General features: G+C 39.2%; 1 long non-coding RNA gene across 2 annotated transcripts in view; it reads left to right on the plus strand.

Annotated features, from left to right (window-relative positions):
* The window catches only part of LOC141141436 (uncharacterized), a 95,625-nt gene that overhangs the window by 50,439 nt on the left and 22,945 nt on the right, over positions 1–22,241 (plus strand). For both annotated transcript variants that reach the window (XR_012244077.1, XR_012244078.1), the window contains exon 4: positions 20,070–20,208. This is a non-coding gene — a long non-coding RNA (uncharacterized lncRNA). The remainder of the gene's footprint in view (positions 1–20,069; positions 20,209–22,241) is intronic.

Genomic DNA, 22,241 nt, shown 5'->3' on the forward strand with positions numbered 1-22,241 from the left:
TGCTCCAGGGGACATGTATCAATGCAAAAAAAAGTTTTAAAAATGGATGTTTTTTCGGGGGGAAAGTGATTTTAATAATGCTCAAAGTGAAACAATAAAAATGAAATATTCCTTTAAATATTGTGTCTTGGGGGTCTCTATAGTATGTCTGTAAAGTGGCAAATTTTCCTGTGTTTAGAACAGTACCACAGTAAAATGACATTTCTAAAGGAAAAAAGTCATTTAAAACTGATGGCAGCTGTAATAAATTGTCAGGTCTCAGCAACATAGATAAACTCATTTTAAAAAACGGCATGGGCTCCCCCCTCTGTCACCAGTTACCAGACCCTTTGGGTCTGGTATGAATATTAAGGGGAACCCCGAATCAAAAAAAAAAAAAAAAAATTGCGTGGGGGTCCCCCCAGCATTCATACCAGGCCCTTCAGGTCTGATATGGAAATTAAGGGGAACCCTGTACCAAATTAAAAAAAAAAGTAGGGTTCCCCCCCAAAATCCATACCAGACCCTTCAGGTCTGGTATGGATTTTAAGGGGAGCCCTGTGCCAAAATTAAAAAAAAAATGGCATAGGGGTCCCCCCCAAAATCCATACCAGACCCTTATCTGAGCCCGCAACCTGGCAGGCTGCAGTAGAAGAGGGGGGATGAGAGAGTGCCCCCTCCTGAACCGTACCAGGCCACATGCTTTGGAGTAGCCCCCCAAAGCACCTTGTCCCCATGTTGATGGAGACAAGGGCCTCATCCCCACAACCCTTGCCCGGTGGTTGTGGGGATATGTGGGCAGGGGGCTTATCGAAATCTGGAAGCCCCCTTTAACAAGGGGACCCCCAGATCCCGGCCTCCCCCCCATGTGAATTGGTAACGGTACATTGTACCCCTACAATGTGCCCGTTAACAATTCACATGAGGGAAGGCCAGGATCTGGGGGTAATCAGTTTTTCACTGATGGGCACTGATAAGATGGCACTGACAGCCACTGATAAGGTGGCACCGATGAGGTGGCACCAATGAGCGGGCACTGACGGGCACTGATGATGGGCACTGATATGTGGCACTGATGGGTGGCACTGATATGCAGCACTGATGGGCATTGATAAGTGGCACTGATGGGCACTCATGGGTGGCACTGGGTGGCACTGGTGGGCACTGATAGGCGACACTGATGGGCACTGAAAGGTTGCAAAGATGGGTTCTTATGGGTGGCACTGATCGGCACTGATAGACGGCACTGCTGGGCACTGATGGGCACTGATACATGGCACTGATGGGCACTGATACACGGCACTGATATGAGGCACTGATAGGCATCCCTGGTGGCACTGGCAGTGGTAGGAATTGTTAGTGGGCACTGATTGGCAGCTGCCTGGGCATTGATTGGCAGCTGCCTGGGCACAGTTTAGTATTTCCCTGGGGGTCTAGGGGGCATACCTGGTGGTCCAGTGTGGATGGCTTCCCTGGTGGTCCTGGGCGACTTCCCTGGTGGTCCTGGGTGGGATCCAAGGGGGGGCTGTGCTGATAAACAATCAGCACAGACCCCCCTGTCAGGAGAGCAGCCGATCGGCTCTCCTCTATACCCGCGTCTGTCAGACTCGAGTGAGGAAAAGCCGATCACCGGCTCTTCCTATTTACATCATGATCAGCCGTGATTGGACACGGCTGATCACATGGTAAAGAGTCTTCATCAGAGATCCATCAGCAGCTCAATATACTGAGGACGTCATATGATGCCCAGTCAGGATATTGAAACCACTTTGCCGCCGTCATTCTGCTATATGGCGGGTGGCAAATGGTTAAGTTCTAAATTAATTACCAAGCTACAAACATCTAGTGTTTTTCCAATAGGTCTTCCTAAATTAAAGAATGTGAACTGTTATCTTTTGAATATAATAGGCTACTTGAATTCTGGGGTACTGTATATTATCTGATGTGAATATGATAAAAAAGAAAAAAGAAAGAAATTATTCTTTACACAAATGATACAGTGCCTTGAAAAAGTTTTCATACCTCTTGAAATTTTGCACATTTTGTCATGTTACAATCAAAAACGTAAATGTATTTTATTGGGATTTTATGTGATAGACCAACACAAGGTGGCGCATAATTGTGAAGTGGAAGGAAAATGATAGATTGTTTTTAACATTTAAAAAAAAAATATGTGAAAAGTGGGGCATGCATTAGTCTTCACCCCCCTTTACTCTGATACCCCTAACTAATGTCTGGTAGAACCAATTGCCTTCAGAAGTCACCTAATTAGTATATACAGTGGGGACGGAAAGTATTCAGACCCCCTTAAATTTTTCACTCTTTGTTACATTGCAGCCATTTGCTAAAATCATTTAAGTTCATTTTTTTCCTCATTAATGTACACACAGCACCCCATATTGACAGAAAAACACAGAATTGTTGACATTTTTGCAGATTTATTAAAAAAGAAAAACTGAAATATCACATGGTCCTAAGTATTCAGACCCTTTGCTGTGACACTCATATATTTAACTAAGGTGCTGTCCTTTTCATCTGATCATCCTTGAGATGGTTCTACACCTTCATTTGAGTCCAGCTGTATTTGATTATACTGATTGAACTTGATTAGGAAAGCCACACACCTGTCTATATAAGACCTTACAGCTCACAGTGCATGTCAGAGCAAATGAGAATCATGAGGTCAAAGGAACTGCCTGAAGAGCTCAGAGACAGAATTGTGGCAAGGCACAGATCTGGCCAAGATTACAAAAAAAAATTCTGCTGCACTTAAGGTTCCTAAGAGCACAGTGGCCTCCATAATCCTTAAATGGAAGATGTTTGGGATGACCAGAACCCTTCCTGGAGCTGGCCGTCTGGCCAAACTGAGCTATCGGGGGAGAAGAGCCTTGGTGAGACAGCTAAAGAAGAACTCAAAGATCACTGTGGCTGAGCTCCAGAGATGCAGTCGGGAGATGGGAGAAAGTTGTAGAAAGTCAACCATCACTGCAGCCGTCCACCAGTCGGGGCTTTATTGCAGAGTGGCCTGAATGGAAGCCTCTGCTCAGTGCAAGACACATGAAAGCCTGCATGAAGTTTGCTAAAAAACCACCTGAAGGACTCCAAAATGGTGAGAAATAAGATTCTTTGGTCTGATGAGACCAAGATAGAACTTTTTGGTCCTAATTCTAAGCGGTATGTGTGGAGAAAACCAGGCACTGCTCATCGCCTGTCCAATACAGTCCCGACAGTGAAGCATGGTGGTGGCAGCATCATGCTGTGGGGGTGTTTTTCAGCTGAAGGGACAGGACGACTGGTTGCAATCAAGGAAAGATGAATGCGGCCAAGTACAGGGATATCCTGGTTGAAAACCTTCTCCAGAGTGCTCAGGACCTCAGACTGGGTCGAAGGTTTACCTTCCAACAAGACAATGACCCTAAGCACACAGCTAAAATAACAAAGGAGTGGCTTCACAACAACTCCGTGACTGTTCTTGAATGGTCCAGCCAGAGCCCTGACTTAAACCCAATTGAGCATCTCTGGAGAGACCTAAAAATGGCTGTCCACCAACGTTTACCATCCAAGCTGACAGAACTGGAGAGGATCTACAAGGAGGAATGGCAGAGGATCCCCAAATCCAGATGTGAAAAACTTGTTGCATCTTTCCCAAAAAGAAAACTCATGGCTGTATTAGATCAAAAGGGTGCTTCTACTGAATACTGAGCAAAGGGTCTGAATACTTAGGACCGTGTGATATTTCAGTTTTTCTTTTTTAATAAATCTGCAAAAATGTCAACAATTCTGTGTTTTTTCTGTCAATATGGGGTGCTGTGTGTATATTAATGAGGAAAAAAAAAAACTTAAATGATTTTAGCAAATGGCTGCAATATAATAAAGAGTGAAATATTTAGGGGGGTCTGAATACTTTCCTTCCCCACTGTAGAGTCCACCTGTGCATAATTTAATATTAGTAGAAATACATTTGTTCTGCAAAGCCCTTAGAGGTTTTTTAGAGAACCTTAGTGAACAAACAGCATCATGAAGGCCAAGGAACACACCAGACAGGTCAGGGATAAACGTTTTGGAAAATGGAAAGAGTATGGCACAACTGCAAACCTACCAAGACAAGGCTGTTCACCTAAACTGACAGGCTGGGCAAGGAGAGCATTAATCAGAGAAGCAGTCAAGCGGCCTATGGTAACTCTGGAGTAGCTGTAGAGATCAACAGTTTAGGTGGGAGAATCTGTCCACAACTATTATGCCCCGTACACACGGTCGGACTTTGTTCGGACATTCCGACAACAAAATCCTAGGATTTTTTCCGACGGATGTTGGCTCAAACTTGTCTTGCATACACACGGTCACACAAAGTTGTCGGAAAATCTGATCGTTCTAAATGCGGTGACGTAAAAGACGTACGTCGGGACTATAAACGGGGCAGTGGCCAATAGCTTTCATCTCTTTATTTATTCTGAGCATGCGTGGCACTTTGTCCGTCGGATTTGTGTACACACGATCGGAATTTCCGACAACGGATTTTGTTGTCGGAAAATTTTATCTCCTGCTCTCCAACTTTGTGTGTCGGAAAATCCGATGGAAAATGTCCGATGGAGCCCACACACGGTCGGAATTTCCGACAACACGCTCCGATCGGACATTTTCCATCGGAAAATCCGACCGTGTGTACGGGGCATTAGTCATGCACTCCACAAATCTGGCCTTTATGGAAGAGTGGCAAGAAGAAAGCCATTTGTTGAAAGAAAGCCATAGGAAATCCTGTTTGCTGTTTGCAAGAAGCCATGTGGGGGACACAGCAAACATGTGGAATAAGGTGTTCTGTACAGATGAGACCAACATTGAACTTTTTGGCCTAAAAGCAAAACGCTATGTGTAGCGGAAAACTAACACTGCACACCACCCCCCATGAAACATGGTGGTGGCAGCATCATGTTGTGGGGATGCTTTTCTTCAGCAGGGACAGGGAAGCTGGTCAGAGTTGATAGGAAGATGGATGGAGCCAAATGCAGGGCAATCTTAGAAGAAAACCTGTTAGAGTCTACAAAAGACTTGAGACTGGGGAGGGGGTTCACCTTCCAACAGGACAACGGCCCTAAACATTCAGCCATAGCTACAATTGAATGGTTTAGTTCAAAGCATATTCATGTGTTAGAATGGCCCAGTCAAAGTCCATACCTAAATCCAATTGAGAATCTGTGGTAAGGCTTGAAAGTTGCTGTTCACAGACGTTCTTCATCCAATCTGACAGAACTGGAGCTATGTTGCAAAGAAGAATGGACAAAAATTTCACTCTCTAGATGTGCAAAGCTGGTAGAGACATCCCCAAAAAGACTTACAGCTGCAATTGCAATGGAAAGTAATTCTACAAAGTATTGACAGGGGGGCTGAATACAAAATGCACGCCACACTTTTCACATATTTATTTGTAAAAAATATTGAAAATCATTTATAATTTTCCTTCCACTTCCCAATTATGTGCCACTTTGTGTTGTTCTATGACATAAAATCCCAATAAAATATATTTACGTTTTTGGTTGTAACATGACAAAATGTGGAACATTACAAGAGGTATGAATACTTTTTCAAGGCACTGTACATACATATTATAAAAAGCATAGGACACATTAATAGAAAACAAGACAGTCTAAATTTAGTCAAATAAAATGTGATTTAATAAAGCAATATCTTTCTTTGTCCTTATTCACGCCATAGTTTATCGTTTTGCTGAATTAACAAATAAAGCATAGGGGATGAAACTAGATTGCATATTTAGTCATCCGCTAATCTCCCAACTATTTGCGATGAAAATTAATTTGGCCTCTTGGCAGACTGGAAAGAAACTCTAATTACTGGCTCGTGCTATATTAAGCCTATGCATCATTTTTTATATGGTTAAGAAAGACTATTTTCACATTTTATTCATACATCTAATGGGACTAAAGAATAATTGATAAAAACTAGCACAGAGTAGTATGTCATCTGAGATGTAGTTCATTTTTGGTTTAGGCCCTTTTGCCTGCAATGTTATGATGTAACTAAAGATACCTAGGAGTTTTGAATTGAAAATTCAACTATGTAATTATGCTTTAGAAATGTAAAGTGAAAAGAAGAGGATTATTAACTGGCTGTTTCAGAGATGTTCAAGGTATAGTTTTCAAGATAAACATATTTTACTCCAATTAAGTTGATGAATACATGATGAATTCTTGTTGGTTAAAGATTACTATTAGGAATTAGCAAATCTGCTTTACACATGCAAAAAGTGCCAATCCATCATATAGTGGTTCACAGAGACGTTTATGACTTCTGGTCGACCAGGAAGTGACTGCTATGTTAAATTGGATGTTTACATCTGTGACTTTTTTTGCTTTTTCAACATACTCAGAATTCATGATATTCATTCATAACACACATTGTGCTAAAGGCTAAGTTAATCTTTTGAAGACAACAGCCTATGCACACAAGTAGCCCCAGTAGGTTAAAATATTTTGTTCATTTTTCTAAAATTCTGCTTAATGTAAACACATGCCTGTAGGCCATTTCTGCTTCCCACCAGAACCCTGGCCAAAACTCCCAGTTAGTGTTGATATGTCCTGCCAAAGTTTCAGAACAATGCAGCTGTCAGAGACTCACTCCCAGCATTGTTTCTCATTTAAATCCATACAGCAAAGCCCAGAGAAAAAGTTTCTGCATGTGAAATCCATGGCCCAACCATAGCTTTGAATGTGGAACACTGCTTTCTGTTGCTGTACTAACACAGAACAGAGAGAATCAGGGAGCAGAATCAGGTACAAGTGTTTGACTAGGAGTTGCAACAGATGGGTGTCTTAGCCCCTCAGAGGGACTAGCTTCTTCTTTCAGGAGGTCCTGAGTGTAGCTCTGGAGACACGTGAGTAGGGTCCAACTTGCTAGAAGATGGTAGCTGGTATCACACAGGGCAGCTCTTAAGGCTATTTCTGATAGGCAGGCCATGTGGACCAGGTGCAGAGCTATGGAGCACAACGCTTGCAGCTGGGTCTTAACTGAGAGGCCTCCACTGAAAGTGCCTAGGGACATTATGGACAAGGGAGGCCCGATGAGGTACCCTGCTTTTTCTTCAGGGATCCAGTTGGAGGGGGTGTGACTGTGTCAAAAGTGGCTGGCCGGGCAGTTTCTGAATTACCTGTCTGGTGCAAACTTAGGCATGAATAGTTAAGTTGTGGGGATGTCCATCATATCTTTTCATGATGTTTTAGGAAACTGGGCAGCTCTCCAGGAAAGGATGGGGGTAATCAACCCATTGGTAAAAGTGTATGACACTGGTGATTCTTGATGAGATGCTCTCTTGCCTAAGTGAGTATCCTGATAAAGAATCTGCACTCCTATTGGAGCAAGGATTTTCTTATGAGTTTAAGATTCAATGCCTGTTGCAGAGTAGGGGGTAGGTCCCTGTGACTTAGCTAAACAACACCCTCACATTGTTAGTAGGGATGAGCCGAACACCCCCCCGGTTCGGTTCACAAGCAAACAAGCGAACCAGTAAAAAATTTGTACGAACATGCGAACATCATAAAAGTCTATTGGACACGAACATGAAAAATCAAAAGTGCTCATTTTAAAGGCTTATATACAAGTCATTGCCATAAAAAGTGTTTGGGGACACGGGTCCTGCCCCAGGGGACATGTATCAATGCAAAAAAAGTTTTAAAATCGGCTGTTTTTTCAGGAGCAGTGATTTTAATAATGCTTAAAGTGAAACAATAAAAATGAAATATTCCTTTAAATATGCCTGGGGGTGTCCTTAATATGCCTGTAAAGTAGTGCGTCTTTCCCATGTTTATAACAGTACCACAGCAAAATTACATTTCTAAAGGAAAAATGTCATTTAAAACTACTTGCGGCTGTAATGTATTGTCGGGTCCTGGCAATAAAGATAAAAATCGGCATGGGTTCCCCCACCCCAGTCCATTACCAGGCCCTTTGGGTCTGGTATGAATAATAAGAGGAACCCCACACCCAAATTAAAAAAAAAATAGTGTGGGGTTCCCCCAAAATCCATACCAGGCCCTTCAGAGTCTGTGAGCGGGGGGCTTATCAGAATCTGGAAGATCTGGAAGATCCCCCAGATCCCATTCAGATACATTGTACCCCTACCCAGTCACCAAAAAAGCGTCAAAATGTTAAAAATGACAGTAGACAATTTTTCCCGTGCTGTCCATTCATCTTCAATCACAGCATCCGACGACCCGATAAAAAAAACGGAAAAAACTCTGCCTCCATCAGCTCCTGCTGACTGAAACCTCTTCGCGATGACAGCTGTGATATAGCTGAGGGCGGGGCCACCTGGTGACGTAAACGGGAGATCCGGTTTGTTTCATTTCTATGCATCATCTGAGGCTATTCATTTCACTGGGTATATGAGAGGGTTTGCAACCACTTGAAGCTGACCGTGGACACATCCAGATCCTTAGACTTTTGGGCCTATTTTCAAGGGTGCTGATGTGTTGGCACATGGCCGCTTAAGTGGTATAAGAGGCATTTCTAGTGGTGGTAGCTATTCAAATTTGGGTAGACAGGCTTAGAGGTAGGTCAGTGCTTTTTCATGTTGACAACTTAGGTATTGCGAAGGCGGTCAATAGAATGACATCCTCTTCCTGGCCACTGATAACTAAAAGACATGAGAGCAACTTAAAAATGAATCCCTCTCCACCAGCGAAAATACCATAAACATGATAGTGCACCCAAACTTGCTTTGAAAAAAACCCTACATGGATTCACTCTAAAAAAGAGCTTCATCTGGGGTGTATAAAATAAAATAAGTGCTCAAAATTAAAAGTGCTGTAACCACCACGTGGCAAATGGCTGGTTACAGCACTCTTCATTTTGAGCACTTATTTTATTTTATACACCCCAGACAAAGCTCTTTTTTAGAATGAAACATGTAGGGTTTTTTTTAAAGAGAGTTTGGGTGCACGATCACATTTAGATATGGTATTTTGGTTGTCTCTTATTTATTAGTGGCCAGGAGTCAGTATTCTATTGCAGTCAGGACACTTTTTAGTCCAGGAAGAATGGAAGTAATTGATTGAATTTAGGAGCATAGAGTAGGGTGATTTAAATCAGTTGATTAGAACCCTTATGCTTCATTTTGCACTTCCTTTAGTTATTTACTGCAATATAGACAGAGCCACTAAGAGGAGATAGAGTTCAATAATAAATTGAGGTAGAGAGGTATCTCTCAGTTACCCCTTCCTATCAGTAAAACACACATCAAGCAAATCTACTTTAATAAAGTCCTAAACATTTTTAGGCATTGTCCCTAGGTTACCTGGTGTGTGGGCAGATGCACCCTGTGAGAGTTGACCATCATGTGTTACCCAGAAGTTACCCAATGCACCAGAGTAGTTTAGGTAAGATTGAGTCATGTTAGGACTCCTCAGCAGGTCTTATTTATTTGGGCAGCCCCATTGCTGATAGTTCTTTTTTTTTTTTAAACCAAGAGAGAGTTAATCCACTGTCTCACAGATGGAGATAGGGGTGACAACCATTTCATAGCTATCTGTTTTCTAACAAGCGGCTTATTGCTGCAGTCAATAAGGCATTCTCATCAAATCAGTCTAGAACGCAGGTCAGAGGAGTTAAAGGAATTTGGGAGTCAAACACCAGATTAACTATGTCAGCAATATCCTGCCAATAGCTAAATAATTTGGAACAGTGCCAGAACAAGTGTATCACATCCCCAGCATCTCTGAGACATCAGGGACAAAGTGGAGAATCTGTAGGTCCATACTTATGCAAATACACAGGTGTGCATTATGACCTGACCTATGTATGTCATATAATTGTAAAAATTATCTAGCTTTAGACAATGAGAGTATAGAAACTGATTGTAGGATAGAGTCCCATTGTTCCCCTGAGATCACTGTCACATCTTTTTCCCACTTAGATTTACATACCGGGGGAGCTAACTGCACCTTCCATTTAAGTAAACTTAGGTAGACATATTTATGCACTTGATGGATAAACATAATGTCCCTGGACTGCCACTGGTCAAAGACCCCCAATTTGGAGACTTCATAGAGACTGTTATTGTCTCACAAAGGAGTGTACATAGAGTACCCTTCGTATTTCAGTGTGGGTTTACCCATATCCCAGACCTTCTTAATCATGTTGGCAGGGATTTGAGATTAAGCAGCGAATTCGATTTCAATAGTGATACCAATTACTTTGGGCTTAAAATCTGTTTCATAAGTGTGTGGATAGGGTCCACAAATGAGCTGTTAAGAAGGCCGTGAGTAGTTAAGTCTGGACTGCTGTATAGTATAAATGCATATTAGGAACACTAGGTCTCACTCATCAAGAGGCCTCTGCAATATTTTGAGTTTTATTCTAAAAGGGCCCTGTTTCCACACAAGCTCACAAATCAGGATATTAAGGACAGAAAACATCAAGGTGCGTTTTGCAAAAAATAGAGTAGTTGAGGAAGCTAAATAATTTTAACCAGGATGACCTGGCCTCCAACTGTATTATTACTGAATTCATATGTTAAATTATGTACATATTTAACAGAGAAAGGAATACATAAAAAAGTAAAAAAAAAAAAAAAACTTTAAAGGGAAATGTATATAATTTTGTTAACTCCCATTACATCAAATACTACAGTGAGTTCCAAGCCCATGATCTTTTTCTTTAGGTCAACTGACATTCATTTTGTCATATTATCATTAATGGCACACTTATCCTGATACATAGAGATTTTTCTATTAGGTGAGAAATAGGTTAGGAACCTATCAAGATGAATGAAACCTTCCTAGTAATGTTTTTATTCAGCAAAATAGACTGAATAAACCTGCCCTGACACAGAATAGACAAAACTAGAATCTGGCAAATGATTTCACTACTCCCCGTGAAAAAAAAGTATGCATATCTAACATTTGGATCAAGGAATCACAATCACATATTTTTTTTATAACTCATCCAGTTTATCACAGGGAAAGAAGAGTTATCTTCACACCACCCTACCTTATGAAATAAAGAATATTTAAACAGAAAAACTAAAATGTTATATATTGTAGTCCTTACCAGTGCTTAGTTATGGTAGTTGCATTAGTTTTCATATTTGAGGCTAAGAAAATTTTCAGAAAGTACCTGTCGATCTTGCCAGAAATACAGTTTTGTTGTCACTTCCTATAAACTGAACCTAGCCAACCAGGAATGGGCAATTTGTTATTTACTTTAAGAAGTACAGACAAATACAAATTTGAAGATGAAAAGTTGATGGATTTCCTTTCTGAAATTAATATCAGACTGCAAGTCTAGACTTTTTGAGGGGTATATTTTTGGTATTAGTATTATGTATGTGTTTGGTATTTGAAAGCAAGTATTCTTTGGTATGTTAGTGTATCCATAACATTTTCCCCAAAGAAAATGAAAATCTTTTTTGGTTCTACCAGTGCATTTTCCCAAACTGATCAAGATCTAGGCCCAGCAAAAAAATATTTACAATGGAAGTAATTGCTTCTCACCTCATATACCCATCAAAGTCGGAGTAATTAAAAATAAAGGAAATTTAGTTGAACCTGACTGAGTAATTGACATTATTTGCATGAGTGAATTGATTGATGTAACTCAGATCTTGTGTTTTTTCCAGTCAATTTGCATTGAACCAGGGTTTACTTGAAAACAGCGATTTATTTCTCCAGCAGGCTGATTTCACTCAAGTGTATCACCCATGGCGGCATAAGTGACCTAATAAGCAGCACAGTGGCTTGCAGCACTGAGGGCCCTGATTTGAATACTGGTCAGGATACTATTTGCATGGAACTTGCATGTTATCAAGGTTCTTGCGTAGGTTTCCTCCCACAATCCAAATACATGTTGGTAGGTTAAATGGCTCTTTTCTTAACTGGCCTTAGTATGTGTATGCATGTGAGATATGGACCATCAATTGTAAGGGCAAATGCTTATACTAATGTACATTACATTATGTAAAGTGCTGTTTAAACTGTCAGCCCAATGTAAATGCCTTTGTTAACAAAAAGCAAGTTGTATACTCATTTATTAGTTGGTATTCGAATAAGGGCGTATATATAACTTTTTTATTAGTACAGTGATGCTTGTTTTATATAAAAAAAAAACTAGCAAATGATAATTAAGTTTTTTTAATTCACTATTATTGCAAATATTGGTTAAGCCACAGTATGAGTGAAAGATATCACGTGTTTTCTCTGGAATAGAGATTGTATTATTTGAGAGACAAAAGCCACAAATACTGTACTGTGGCTGGACCATGCAGCTCCAAATCAGCTGCCATCTGAAGATCCAAAAAAAGCTACACTATAATATAGTGTCCGGTTGTCTCAGTCCCACTTTGTCCAAACTCTTTGCATAGCAACCCCTCCCATATAATCTAGTAGACACTTCCTGGCCTGGGTTGCTTTAGAGCAGCAGATTACCAACTAAATGTTTTTTGTTTTTGTATTTACTTATGTTATATTTTTGAATTGTTGGTATTGATGCAGTGGTTGGACTGAACACAGCAGAGGCCAGGCCCATCTGCAATTCCTCTGCTTTTTCAGCATGATCTTCTTTCTTCCAGGCACACAGCAGCCAGTTTTTATTTATTTATTTTTTTATATTGTACTCAGGGAATTTGGGGCATAGCTGCAAGGACAAACCACATCCATAGGCTGCCTGCTCTTTCACAATGCAAGGGAAAAGGCAGGCAGCAGAAAATGGAGGGGAGAAATGGGATGGCAGACAGCAGCAAAAAGTTAAAATATAATGCTGCAGCCATTAGGCTGCCCACTCTTCCCCAAATAAGGACCACACAAAAAAAAATAAAATGTAAAGCAAGCCTAAATTGTGAGGTAGTAGCGCTGCCACTTGGGGAGGGGGGTGTATCTGAGGTTACCACATTTGGTGATTTCAATCCTCCTTTGTGCCCCATTTTTGATTCCATTGATTCTTTTTTCTGGAGCAAGAGGAGAAGGGCAGGCAGCAGCAAAACTGAATCATACAATCCTACAAATGCTTCTATATGCTTCCATACTAGCTTGTGAAAACAGTCCCCTTTCTCTAGTTCATACCATGGGCAGTCCCACATCAACATTTACCCAACCACCATTGCTTTTTTATGTTTTTTTGTTAAACATTATTTACAGATTTACATTTAGACTTTTTACATTTATTTATTTTCCTTGTAAGGCCATCCCTGACCTGGTCAAGCCAACATGAATGATGGCAAAGCTGCAAACAAAATGCTTATAGGCATTCATTCCAATGGACTACTTTTTTTAGAGACAATTTAAGATCACAGAGTGCAATTATGTGTATATTAGTGTATATCAGAATAAAAAAAAAAAAAAAAGTGGTGCATATAGTGGTACAAACATAGTGAAGATATATATATGCATTATTAGTATATTATATATAATATATATTTTATATTATACATTCGGGTCAATCCCATCATTTTTAACAGATTTTTAACTTATAGGGTACTTGTCTAACATATCAAATAATTATATATTTTTTCCTTTTTTTCCTTTTTGTCTTTCCTTTTAATAAACATTATATAATGTTCTAACTGGTATCAGATGTTCTCTATAATCATAATCTTTATTATCCTCTTGTGCTTAAATCCTGTAATACCCTTGCACACAATTACACACATCCACACATATATTTTGGAAGTTTACATCTTCTTTGACTTTTAAAACATTATCTATGTCTTTTTTCTATGACTTGACTTGATATCACAGCCACTCACTACTTTACAATGCCTTCAGTCTTGGACTCAACAGAAGTTTAGGAATGCTCTCCAATCTGTCAAGCAATAATAATTTTCCTCTCTTATTTCCAAAAAATCATGTAATCTAAACTGGCTTAGTCAATGCCTTCTTCTCTGGCTAGGACAACTAAGAGCAGAGTTTGAGTATTGAGTGTGTGAGTAGTGCTCCCTGGGTCATCCAGCCAGGCTGATGGTTTATGCTATAGGCAATACTAGCTTACATTCAGTGAGGAGGACTTTTACAAGAACATAAATTAAATCTGAGTAAAATATTGTCACTGTTATTTGGAAACAGAAATAGATGAATAGGTGGATAGATAGATAGATAGATAGATAGATAGATAGATAGATAGATAGATAGATAGATAGATAGATAGATAGATAGATAGATAGATAGATAGATAGATAGATAGATAGATAGATAGATAGATAGATAGATAGATAGATAGACTGATTGACTGACTGAAAATACTGGTTTGGGGTTGAGGTTTTGTGGTCTTCTATAAGGTATATTTTTCAGTAAACTTTATTAGACAATGATCTGCATGTAACTGTCAATGTGTTGTTTATTCTCCTACCTGAACCCTTTTTTATTTGTTTTCCATATAAAAAGGCATAATGCAGAGAGACAGAGCTGTAAAAAGATTAATTGTAGTATTATGTATGGTTTACTGGTATATCATGCATTATTAAATACAGGATTCATTCATAGTGTTTACAACAACATTGGAGCATGCGTCAGTTTTTGTGAGCCTATTTCATGAGTAGGAGCCTGATGAATATTGAATTAAGAGCACGATTATTGTTTCGAACCCACAAATGACTGCATTGTTGAATAAAGCGCAAGGAAATTCTAATTACTTCCTCTCGGCAAATTAAGCCAATATATCATTATTTTCTGCCATTAAAAGGAGCGACTATGTCCTCATTTTACTCATAAATGGAATATTTGCTTCTAATTGAAGGCAACTGCAACTGTTTTGCATGCGATTAGGCAACCTACGCTTCTGGGCTCTTCTTTGCCAGACTACTATGTGTGTCCATCATAAATCTGCACAGACGGCTTGCAAAAATTTGTATTTGCATTTGTAAGCTTTAATATTAATAGGAGTGTATCTGTAAAGTGAGTAAATTGTGAAAGTGGCTGAAACAATAGTTTATAAAAGAAGATTAGTGGGCTTAATATGCATGGGAGAGCAAAAGAGAAATCTTATTATTGTATGGAGAAATTGCCTCATAAAGAAGCTAATACAGCAGGCTAGGGAGTCATTTTTAATAAGATTTTTATGATGCACAAGTGTAGGCAAGTTAATGAACTTACTGTATGTTTCTAGCTATATACAGATTATAACAATGATTTTCCTTTCCAGGTCTTATGCATTGGAAAGTAAAATACACTTAATCACTTATAATAAAAATGATTTCATTAGTTTAATAAATCAGCTAAAATCATGCATGTTTTATGATAATAGCAGTGATTAAAAAATATCAGGTGATTTTTGCTCTTTCTGGAGAATTCAAGGTATAAAATAATTTATGAATTGTTTAGAATTGAAGAATAATGGCAATAATTGTGTGAGATTGTGCCTTTTGTATATTGTTTACACATTAATTCTTAGTGTGAATTTGTTTTATTAGAAACTACGTAGATAGCTGTTGTTATTTTGCTTTTACTAAAAAAAAAACCCACATTGATACTAGTAGAGTGAACAGTATTCCATCTGTATCTGGAAAGATGCATTCTGTCTTTTCTTTCTTGCCATATGACGTAAAAAAAAGTTAACCTGTTCAGAGTGAAAATGCATATGTTATATAGAAAAAATTACACGTTGTTACCGAACCTCTGAACAAATTTAGAGAGGTATACAGAGCTTTAATTTTTTTAGGCTACTTGATCCCTACTGTTTACAATACAATACATTTAGGATGTTAGTTTTTAATAGTAGATTTCAAATTTCAATGAAAAACCTTGCCAGTCAAGGGCAGTGCTGTTATGCATACCTCACCCCCCACCACAAAAATCCACCCACCTACTCGGGACCCAGTGATCATCAGTTGATTGTGGTATTTTGAGAGGGAGAACAATGTTTTTGATCCTTTTCTTGAAATATTCAATCAATGCAGAAGAGTTGGCGCCTTGCTATAGGTGCTGTTATCATTTGCTGTGTTGACCTTCAATATTTTGGGATTGGATGGGATGGGAAAAAATCAGGGATTGAAAATATTTCACAAAAGTGAAATTATATATTTTCATGTGACAACACTGAAGAAATGACACTTTGCTACAATATAAAGTAGTGAGTGTACAGCTTGTATAACAGTGTCAATTTGCTGTCCCCTTAAAATAACTCAACACACAGCTATTAATGTATAAACCACTGGCAACAAAAGTAAGTACACCCCTACGTGAAAATGTCCAAATTGGGCCCAATTAGCCATTCTCCCTCCATGGTGTCATGAGACTCGTTAGTGTTACAAGGTCTCAGGTGTGAATGGGGAGAAAGTGTGTTAAATTTGGTGTTATTGCTCTCACTCTCTCATACTGGTCACTGGAAGTTCAACATGGCACCTCATGGCAAAGAACTCTCTGAGAATCTAAAAAAAAGAATTGTTGCTCTACATAAAGATGGCCTAGGCTTTAAGAAGATTGCCAAGACCCAGAAAGCTGCAGCACGGTGGTCAAGACCATGGTCGACCAAAGAAGTTGCATGTGCTCAGCATCATATCCAGAGGTTGTCTTTGGGAAATAGACGTATGAGTGCTGCCAGCATTGCTGCAGAGGTTGAAGGGGTGGGGGGCCAGCCTGTCAGTGCTCAGACCATACGCCGCACACTACATCAAATTGGTCTGCATGGCTGTTGTCCCAGAAGGAAGCCTCTTTTAAAGACGATGCACAAGAAAGCCCGCAAACAGTTTGCTGAAGACAAGCAGACTAAGGACATGGATTACTGGAACCATGTCCTGTAGTCTGATGAGACCAAGATAAACTTATTTGGTTCAGATGGTGTCAAGCATGTGTGGGCAACCAGGTGAAGAGTACAAGTGTGTCTTGCCTACAGTCAAGCATAGTGGTGGGAGTGGCATGGTCTGGGGCTGCATGAGTGCTGCCAGCACTTGGGAGCTACAGTTCATTGAGGGAACCATGAATGTCAACATGTACTGTGACTTACTGACTGAGTATGATCCCCTCCCTTCGGAGCCTGGGCCACAGGGCAGTATTCCAAAATGATAACGACCCCAAACACACCTCCAAGACGACCACTGCCTTGCTAAAGAAGCTGAGGGTAAAGGTGATTGACTGGTCAAGCATGTCTCCAGACCTAAACCATATTGAGCATCTGTGGGGCATCCTCAAATGGAAGGTGGAGGAGAGCAAGGTCTCTAACATCCACCAGCTCTGTGATGTTGTCATGAAGGAGTGCAAGAAGACTCCAGTGGTAACCTATAAAGCTCTGGTGAACTCCATGCCCAAGAGGGTTAAGGCAGTGCTGGAACATGATGGTGGCCACATAAAATATTGACACTTTGGGCCCAATTTGGACATTTTCACTTAGGGGTGTACTCAATTTTGTTGCCAGCAGTTTAGACATTAATTACTGTGTGTTGAGTTATTTTGAGGGGACAGCAAATTTACACTGTTATACAAGCTGTACACTCACTACTTTACATTGTAGCAAAGTGTAATTCCTTCAGGGTTGTCACATGAAAAGATATAATAAAATATTTACAAAAATGAGAGGAGTGTACTCACTTTTATGAGATACTGTAAATACAAATAAAATTTGCAAAAGAAGACAGAGAACAAATGTGGAATATATACAGCAGATCAGCCTGGTCCAATCTATGCAATTTGTTTCAACAGGTATTCACTGATAACAATTTTGGTTAAACTTCAGTTGTAAAACTTCCCATGTCTTAAAATTGAATTCTGGATTGAAATTATAAAATTGAGCAAAATCTATAAGAGAAATGCTCTCCTTCACTGGACATGGAGGCAGCAGTGAAAGTCATTGGCTCCTGCTGCTCAATAAAATCCAGTAAGTAGGGGGTGGGGGGGTGGGTCCGAGCCACGCTATGCGTGTCTCTATAGACACACAAAGCCTGGTTTTGGAGTGAACCCACTTGTCTGCTTCCGTAGCAGGTGTTTTCTATGGGGGAAGACACTGAAGAGGAGGAGGGAGGGATCCGAGAAGAAGGGGTTCAGGGCTGCTTTGTGTAAGACCATTGCACAAAGCAGGTAAATATAACATGTTTGTTATTTTAATTTAAAAAATAGCCTTTAGTAACCCTTTAAGAAATAATGTCACTACAAGTGTGTTGCATGTTTTAGCCTTACTGTGCATCAAGCTACATTGCTTTAAACTATTTCATAAAACAGATATTTATTACAGGTACTTATATAACGCTGTTAATTTACACATTCCTTTACATACATAGTTTGTACATTCACATCAGTCCCTGCCCTCAAGGAACTTACAATCTAAGATCCCCAACTGAATTTAATACATACTACGACCAGTTTAGACAGGAGCCAATTAACTTCCAGCATGTCTTTATAGTGTGGGTCGGAAACCCACACAGACACAGGAAGAAAATCCAAACTTCAGGCAATTAGTGTCATGGTTCGTTTTTTGATCTGAGGAGCCTAGTGCTGCTAGGTGGAAGTGGTAAGGACTGTCAGCATCAAACCATAGTTCCAGGGCTTCTTGTAATGGTTAACCTGAATTTACATCTTCAAAAATTACAAACCCGCTAGCCTCAAAGTGGAAGTGCTACAAAAATTGTAATATAGCATATTGTGTCAGAACACTGTAACTAGAGAACTTTGTATTAACTATTTTTACTTCAACTATTTCCAAAACTCTGACAGTAATGTTTTTCTGTTTTCATTAAGCCTCAAGAACAAAACCAGTTAACAATAATTTTAACCAACATACCTTTATGTATCTTATATACACAGAAAAACACCTACTGGCCTATATACACAAAATAAAGTGGTAGAAAACCTCTCTAAAGTCAGAACTCACTTTTTAAACATTTTGAGATTAAAACAACTGTCAAACTTGGAAGAATTATCTTTACCCCCTGTTCTGGTGACCACTGGAAAATGTAAATTTGTGTGAAGATGGAGTCAGTTAGAAAAACTTGACAGAACTTGTCCCCACTCTATCAAAAACTAAAACGAGGGTTTTGGCTATAAATATACTTTATATCACAGTCATACAGGTAATCACATATATTTGTCTTGCTATTGATCGCATTGAGGAAATACCTTGCAACCTCAAAACCTATTAAAATGTATTTGAACTCATACAGGTATTAGGCATATAATAAAAAAAAACATTTTGAGACTTGTTTCAGCCTCCGAACACAGTGGGATCCCACTCAGAGCATGTCTTTGTTGCACTAGAACCACCCCATTTTATATCTACCACCTATTTTTTAACCTCTTCATACTTTTACTTTTGCTGCTTATCCTTTTTATTTCTTTATTGGCTGATATTATTCAAAAACTGCTTGGACCATGAGTGGGTCTATCAAGCATGCAGGGTGGAGCAATGGCGATAAGCTGTGATATGGAATTTGGCATTGGAATAGGAGCACCCCTGTTCCTACAGTGCTACATATGATTGTGATGTTGTGAAATCAGCATTATATCAGACTACCATGGGGCAAAAGCATAAAAGGAAATGTGAACATACTAGGATGGAAATTTTCATATTTGTCCCCATTCATTGCTGTAAGCGGGATCCTAGACCACAAAATAATTTATATACACATCACTATCTCCTTTATATGCTCCATTAATGCAATATGTGATACACGTAAAATATGCTTGTATAATATATACAGTATATATTTATGTATCATAATTGCATTTATGAAATATATGAAGGAGATAGCGCTGTGTTTATAAGTTTTTATGTGATTTGCTATCACACTTTGAATATTCACCTTATAAGGATTTTTTGTATCCACATAGTGCAGGTATTTTTCTTTATTTGTTTGGGATCCTAGACCAACAGCCTAAAAAATGTGAACATAGCAGGATGGAATTTTTCAGCTCTGTCCCCACTGATTCCTGTAAGCAGGATCCTAAATCAACAGCCTAGTAGGCACTCTTACTGCAGAGTGCAGACTAAAACATAATGTGGATCAACACTTTCTGATAAATAATCAAAATTGCATTCAATAATCCTGCTACTATATACTACTTGTTCAGTAACAAGGTAAGATTATTAAATCTTGATGTATTTGTATGAAGATATTGCTCAGTGGTAATGATTAAAACATGGGTGTTGTATTTTTATTGCCTTTCCAGTGCTTTATTCCTCATGACATCCATGTGAAGCAAACAAAAAACATCTCAATGTCCTCCAATGTTAGAAAAATAAGAACATTTGTTTCATTGCCTGTATGTCAGCAAAATGCCTCCATAAAAAAAGAAAAAAAAACATAAGGTAAGACCTGAACTGAACCTTGGTAAGAACGTACAATAAAATGTGAATGATTCCATGATCTACTAAATGATACATTTTTACTGTAACGTCATAAACCAAAAATATGTCAATAATTATTATAGTTCATATTCAAGTCTAATATTTTCTTCCGTCCATTCTGGTCAATTTCTCCAGTAAATTAAAGCAAGTTCTGTGTAGCTGAACTTTCATTTCAGTAATTAGCAATTTTTCAGCATTATAATTTAAAGCAATGTGGTTGATTTGAGCAAGTCATGTAATGAATCATTATACCATACAGAGGCTTTTAAGATAGCCAAAGTGATTTTAAAGAGGTTGTTCTAGAAGGTCTAACTATTAGGGTAAAATGTCTAAATTAAAAGAACACTACTCTGCAATCATGGCTGTAAAATAAAGGTGCTCAGTAAGAAGTCCTATTACAATCAGAAAAGCAGAGAAGTAGATCTCCATCTTGTGCATAGAAGCAAAGCAAAATGATGAATACCTTAGGTAACTCATTCCGTGCAAAATCAATCTTTCACTGTCAATGTTAAATGAACTCATTTGTTCTCAGATCTGCTTAGTCAGTTTCGAAGTATACTCAATTCAACCATATCAGCAAATCCTTTAATCTTGACTAGTCCACTAAGTAAGAAATTTAGAAATGTGTTAATATGACTGGACGTATCTGGTAGGATAAGAATTGATTCTTTTAATTACTGTCCAATCAACTTACAGTTGCTTCTGTTATGGAACTATTGACCTGTTGATATATTAAGGAGCCTTGGCTGTGATTAATCTGTCTTGTGTGCTCCTTGAACTTGCAATGATTATTTAAGGAATTAAAATGATGCATGGCTTTCCATTATTCATCGTCACAATATTATTACTAATGCATTAACTGTTTTTGATGAAATTAAAACACAATTAAACTCGTTTTGGTTGTTTCAACTTTTGTTTTAATATAATAAATACTTTTAGTCAAATTTACATATGGAGATGTATTAAAAAGTTTATGCATATCCATAACTATTTTTTTATGTTTGGATAGAGTGGGGAATAATTAGAGTCCCTATTAAAGTGGAGTTCCAGTCATATTTTTTTTTTAAGTATTCAACAGCATTAAATACAAGGAACAACCTGTGGAAACAAATTTTTTTTTACTCACCTTTTCAGGTCTGTTGCTAGGGGGTCCCTTGTAATCTGCCTCTCCAAGGCGCCTGATGTCACTTCCCTCGGCACCCGTGCTCACTAGTGCTCCTGGGAGATGTCTGTCATCATTTCCCAGGAGTCACTGGGCAGCACCGAGGGCTTCGTTGCCACCAGAACGGGGGTGGGCACTTCTGACGATGCCGCCCATTGTGATCGCAACGTCTGAAGTGTACGGCACTGCAACGTATATACGGTGCATGCGTGAGAACGGGCGGTGCATGCTGGTCGCTCAGCTGCACCAGAGCCTACAAGCCCTATGGAAACTGCCCTGAAAGAAGAATATAAAATATATTTCTCTACAAAATTCTCAATCCAGGGCTTATTCTGTACAAAAACGTGCGTTCTTTAAATTAGCCTTCTTAACCACTTACCGACCGACTCCTGTACATATACGTCGGCACTTTGAAGATGGATATCTCGGTAATGGCAGCAGCTGCTGCCACAACCGAGCTATCCATCTTTACAGGAGCTGGTTCTGTGTATGATAATGGTGGTCTCTGTGGCGGGTTCCACCCCCCCCCGCTGCTCTCCCGCACCCTCCACCGCTTACCGAAGCCATTGGTGGAGGCAATCGGGACCTTTCTGTGCCTGGGTATGGAGATGAGTGAGGCTAAGATGGCTGCCACTTGTCTCCATACCATTGGATTACGTCATTGCCATTACGTCAGCTCCGCCCACTTTTCTTAAAGGCATATTTTTTTATGTCATTTTTTTCAAACGACTTTTTTTTTTTTTTTTTTGCATTTTAGTCCAAATATGAGATCTGAGGACTTTTTGACCCCAGATCTCATATTTAAGAGGACCTGTCATGCTTTTTTCTATTA

Source organism: Aquarana catesbeiana, linkage group LG04, assembly GCF_042186555.1.
Source record: "Aquarana catesbeiana isolate 2022-GZ linkage group LG04, ASM4218655v1, whole genome shotgun sequence".
Lineage (NCBI taxonomy): Eukaryota > Metazoa > Chordata > Amphibia > Anura > Ranidae > Aquarana > Aquarana catesbeiana.